Source organism: Phodopus roborovskii, unplaced genomic scaffold (genome assembly GCF_943737965.1).
Source record: "Phodopus roborovskii unplaced genomic scaffold, PHOROB, whole genome shotgun sequence".
NCBI classification, from domain to species: Eukaryota; Metazoa; Chordata; class Mammalia; order Rodentia; family Cricetidae; genus Phodopus; species Phodopus roborovskii.
Window position 1 is genome coordinate 106,407 of NW_026126910.1, and position 6,306 is coordinate 112,712.

Sequence of the window (6,306 nt, forward strand, 5' to 3'; positions counted from 1 at the left end):
CTTTGTTGTTTCTGCAGCGGTTATCAAAGATGGTGGTGAGTATTTTACTGCCAGCAGTGAGAACTGTGCTCACTGCCTTAGTCTGCATGTTGCCGGCTTGGAGATGTGGTCACTGCCATTGCAAGCTCTCGTACACACCAATAAATTGTTAGCAGTGCTTCTTCATAGCTGTTCGGTTTTTTTGCCACTTATGCTGAGTTAGGAATCTTCCCTTAAAGGAGGAGCACGAATATCTGCTTGTCTCTTGCAAAGCAGAGTTCAACCGAGAAAAATGCTGCTAACAAGAAACCTTGCTTGTCTCTGTTCTTTTGTTTCTAAAACCCTTTTTTCAGCTTTTGTTAAATTTTAAGTGAAAGTTCTTACTAGTCACGTGGGCATCATTTGTAAGGAGTATGGTTTTTCTGCCCGCCACCTGGTCTTGTCCTGCTGCCACGCTGCCAGCCCCAAATAACGCACAGAGATTCTGTATTTGATATTATGCTGTTTGCCAGGTGCTAGTTTCTTATCGGCTAGCTCTGTCTTAATTATTAACCCATTTCTATGTATTTCCATGTGGTCTTACCAGGGAGAGGCGGCTGGTGGTTCTATTCTCTCCAGGCTTTCCATCCTGACTCCTCCTTACTACTTCCAATTTCCTACTTGTCTCCTAGTCCCTCCTATCTTCCTTTCCGATTGGCCAACAGTGCTTTATTTATTAACCAGTATGAGAAACATATACAGAATGACTCCCATCATCTCCTCTTTTCTGTCTAAATAAAAGGAAGGGTTTTAACCTTAACATAGAAAATATATAACATAACAGTTATCAAATAAGAATCACAGTTGACAATATTTAGTCCATTAACATTTAGTAAGATTTAAGAAAATATTCCATCTTCTATTCTATCTTTGTGAGTCTAAAGCCCTATGTGTAACTTATCTTTAATCCTAAGTAAAACTACAACCATAACTATCCGTCTTCAACTCCTTCAAAGACCACAGAAAGATAATATATAAACTCTAGAAATGATAGAGACAACTGAATGCCTGGTCACCCAAAGTTCTTTTGTAATCTTTCATCTTCAGCCCATAGGCCATCGTGTGTCTGGCAGACTCTTCAGCAAACCAGGAAACTTTGTATGGCAGTTGGTCAGTCATTTTCCTCTGTGTCCTGCAGACTGTCTGGCAGAATCTTCCATGAAGCAGGAACTCTATAGCAATGTCCATCTTGCATCTGCAGTCACTTTTCTATCTAAATAAAATCCCACTTCTGACACCAGATATCGTGGTTAAATAAGGATCAGTATAAACAAATAGGCCGAATAGATGTTTATTTAGGGAGAAATAACTTACAGACTACACAGATAAACACCAGGAAATTCAACCCAATCCTCTCCTGTCCAAGTCACACCAGCAAGAGAGCTTTTACTGGCTCCCTCCGACTTCCTTCCACAGGTCACTTCCGCTCATGGCTCCACCCCCAATGGGCATGTTCAGTGCCACAGAAGTACTATCTCACTACACAGGGGTCTGTGTCAGTCCCATGTTGGATTCCCAGCAATAAGTCTGGAGCCCCATTAGCTCCTCCTTGTTCAGGTCAGCTGTGTCTATGTGTTTTTGCAGTGTGGCCTTGTCCTACCTCATCTGAATTCCAGTTTTTCTCAGTGTTTAGTTGTGCATGTATGCTTCTGTTTCCATCAGCTACTAGATGAGGGCTCCATGATGGTGGATAAGTTAGTCGTTGATCTCATTGTCAGGGAAGGGAATTTATGGTAGCCTTTACACTGTTGCACAAATTGTTGGGGTCACTCTTGTAGGACTCTGGACATTTCTCTAGGTTCAGTTTCCTCTTCTAACCTATAATTGCTCCCATTTTTATAGTCTCTATCTCTCTTGTCCTCTCCTACCTATCCTCTTCTATTCTCTTCTCTTCTCATCTCTTCTCATGTCCATTCTTTTTCTGACCAAATCTTCTTAGTCCAATGTTCTTTACTCTCCTACTTGTTTCCTTTTGCTAGTTCACTCTCCACTCAAAACCCCCCAAATCCCATATGCTCTGGGGACCGTGTCCCTTCCTGCTTCTATGAATGACCTCATAAGAAACTCTTAGAATACTCCTTGTATCCTAGTTTCTCTGGCAGTGTAATTTGTACGGTGGTTATCTTTTGCACAATGTCTAAAATCCACATATGAATGAATACATACCATGTTTATCTTTCTGTGACTGGGATACCTCATTCAGGATGGTTTCTTCAAGTTCCATCCACTTGTGTGTGAGATTCAAGATTTCGTTGTCCCCCCCCCCCCCAGGAACAGAGTAGTATTCCATTGTGTAAATGTGGCACATCTCCTTTATACATACTTCAGTTGAGGGGCATCTAAGTTGCTTCCATGTTCTTGCTATTATAAATAATATTGCTATGAATATATGTGAGCACAAGTCTTGGTTCCATGGATGTGGATCATTTGTGTATGTGCATAAGAGTTAGGTTACTGGGTCCTGTGGTAGACTGATTCCCATTATCCTGAGGAACAGCCATGCTAGTCTGCAAAATGGCTCTTCAAGTTTACAGATCCACCTGCAAAGCATAAGTTGTCATTGCTGTTTCCAATTTTAGCCATTCTGACAGCAGTAAGATGGTATCTTAAAGTTGTTTTAATTTGTATGTCCTTGTTAGCCAAAGATATTGAACACTTTCTTAAGTGTGTTTCATCATTCCCCCTATTTAGAGTTCTCTATTCATTTCTATACCCCATTTCATAGAATTATTTGGTGTTTTGTTGACTAGTTTCTTGAGTTCTTTGTATATTTTGGAGATCAGCCCTTTCTCGGATGTAAGATTGGTGAAAATCTTTTCCCAGTCTGTAGGCTGCCATTGGGTCTTGTCTACTGTGTTCTTTGCCTTAGAGAAACTTCTAAGTTTCAATAGGTCCCATTCATTATTTGTTGATCTCAGTGTCTATGCTTCTGGAGTTATTGTCAGGAAACAGTCTCCTGTACCAATTAGTTCAAGAGTACCTCTAATTTTTTTTTCCCTAAGAGGTTCAGTGTGGATGAATTCATGGAGGGATCCATTTGTACTTGTGTTTTGTACATGGCTATAGACATAGATCTATCTTCATTCTTCTATATACAATCATCCATTTGTACCAGCACCACTTGTTGAAGATGCTTTCCTTATGCCATTGTATACTTTTAGCTGTTTTGTCAAAAGTCAGGTGCTCATATGTGTGTGGGATAATACCAAGATTTTCTATTAAATTTCATTGAGGTACTTGTTTATCTTTGTGCTAATACAAGGCTCTTTTCACAACTAAAGTTCTGTAGCAGATCTTAAAGTCAGGGATGATGATGCCTCGTGAAGTTCCTTTTTTATACAGGTTGTTTTGGCTATTCTTGTTCTTTTGTTTTTCAATATAATGTTGATTATTATCTTTTCAAGGTCAGTGAAGAATTGTGCTGGCATTTTATTAGATATTGAATTGAATATGTAGATTGCCATTGGCAAAATTGCCATTTTTACTATGTTTATTCTACCTATCCATGAGATTGGGAGATCTGTACATTTTCCGGTGTTTTCTTTAATTTCTTTTTGTAAATACACAAATTACTATTATATAGGTCTTTCACTTGTTTGATAAGTGTTACCCCAAGGTAGTTTATGTTGTTTGTGGCTATTGTACAGGGTGATGTTTCACTGATTTCTTTATTAGCCCCTTTGTGGTCTGAATATAGAATGGCTACAATTTTTTTTTAGTTTATCTTCTATGCTTATACATTGCTGAATGTGTTTTTCAGCTGTAGGAGTACCATGGTAGAGTTTTCTGGTTGTTTATGTAAACTATCATATCTTCTGAAAATAGAGAAAGATTGAGTTTTTCCTCTCAATTTGTTTCCTCTTGATATCCTTTTCTTGTCTTATTTCTTTAGCTAGCACTTCAAATACAATAATGAAGATATATGGAGACAGAGGGCAGCCTAGTCTTTGTACTGATTTCAGAGGAATTGCCTTAAGCTTCTCTACATTCAGCTTGATATTTTCTCTGTGTTTACTACATATTGCTTTTATTATGTTTATATAAATTCCTGTTATCCCTGATCTCTACAAGACCTTTAACATGATAGGATGTTGAATTTTGTCAAAGGTTTTTTCTACATCTAGAGAGATGATCATGTGATTTTTCATTTTTAGTTTGTTTATATAGTGGTATATTTGAAAAATTTTCATATGTGAAGCCATCCCTGCTACCCAAGAATGAAGCCTACTTGATCATAGTAGATGATTTTTCTGATACGTTCCTGGATTTGGTTTTCCCATATTTTCTTGAGTATTTTTGCATCAATGTGCAGGAAAGATATTTTTCTGTAATTTTCTCTTAGTTGTGTATTTGTGTGAGTGGGTATCAAGGTGATTGTAGCCTCAAAAAAGTGTTTTGTAATGAAACTTCTGTTTCTATTGTGTGGAACAGTTTCAAGATTATTAATATTAGCTCTTCCATGAATTTTCTGTAGAATTCTTCACTGAAGAAGACATCTGGCTCTGGGATATTTTTTTATATTGGAAGGCTTTCTATGAATGCTCCTACTTTGTTAGTTGATATAGGTCAATATAAGTTGCTTGTCTATTCTTGATTTAATTTTGTTAAGTAAGAGTTATCCAGAAATTTGTTCATATCCTTTGAATTTTCAAATTTTGTGGAGTATTAGTTTTCAAAATATAACATGAAAATTGCCTGGATTTCCCAGTGTCTACTGTTCTGTACCCCTTTTTGGTTCTGATTTTGTTAATTTCCATTTTCTCTCTTTGCTTTTTGTTTAGTTTGGATAAAGGTTTGTCTCCCTTGTTAATTTTCTGAAAAAAATAAAAGCAACTCGTTATTGCATTGATTTTTTTTTGTATCGTATTCCTGCTTTGTACTTTATTGTTTTCAGCCCAAAAATTGATAATGGGCCTACTCCTGAGGGTTGAGTTTGCTTCATTTGTGTCCTAAGGTTTTCAGTTGTATTGTTAATTCTCTAATGTGTCTCTCATCCGTTTTCTTCATATGAGAACTGATTGCAATCAACTTCCTTCTTAGCAGTGATTTCAAGGTGTCCCATAAATTCATGTATGTTGTATCCACAACCTCATTGAATTTTAGGAATTCCTTAATTTCTTTATTTCTTCTTAGACCCAAGTATGTTGAAATTGAGCATTATTCAGTTTCTAGGAGTATGTAGTGTTTCTGTGATTTGTTGTTGTATTTATTGAATTCCAATTATAAAGCATGGTGGTCTGATAAGGTACAGGGTAATATTCAAATGTTTTTGTATCGGGTGAGGATTTTTATGTTGCTTAGTATATGGTCAATTTCAGAGAATGTTCCATGTGGAGCAGAGAAGAAGTTATATTCTTTTTTGTTTGGATGGAACGTTCAATAAGTGTGTGTGAAACACAATTGAGACATAACTTCTGTTAGTTCTTTTGTTTCTTTGTAAAGTTTCTGACTTGTGGTCCTGTATAGTGGTGAGAGTGGGGTGTTGATGTCTTCCACTCTAAGTGTGTGTGGTTTTATGTGAGGTTTGAGTTTTAATACCATTGCTTTTACGAATGTGGGTGCGTTTGTATTTGGTGCATAAAGGTTCAGAATTGAGGTTTTGTGCTTAGGATTTCTCCTGTGATGAATACAAAATGACTTTTTTCATCTCTTTTTATTTATTTTGGTTTGAAGTCTAATTTGTTAGGTATTAAGATAGCCAAACCTGCTTGCTTCTTGGGTCCAGTTGATTGGAAGATCTTTTCCAAGCCCTTTACCCTGAGTAACATCTATCTTTGAAGCTTAGATTTGTTTGTTGTGTGCAGCAGAAGGATGGAATCTGTTTCCGTATTCATTCTGTTAGGATTTCTCTATTTATTAGTGAGATAATACCATTAACATTGAGGGAAAGTAAGGGACATTGTTGGTTAATGATTTTTGTTTATGATTTGATGTTGGCAGTGGTTTTGTGTATATATTTACTCTGCTTTCCCCTTGGATTCTTTTGAAGTTAGATTATCTATTTCCTATGGGTTTTTGAGCTGTGGACATGCCACAGGCAGAGCATGATATGGAGCCAGTCCAGAGAATTTCCAGGTTAGGGTGTGGGGGGAATTTCACGCAAACTTTTCCCAGACTCACTATAGCAGAATCCTGGCAATGGGGGTCATAGATCCTGGTACACAGAGTTTCAAGTGGTTCCTGCATGGGTAGGCAGATCTAGCCAGGGCCTGACACTCTACTTCTGAATGCTCTCTAGCAGAGGCCCAGCGATGGGGGGCAAGCATCCAGCACCATTGACTCAGGATG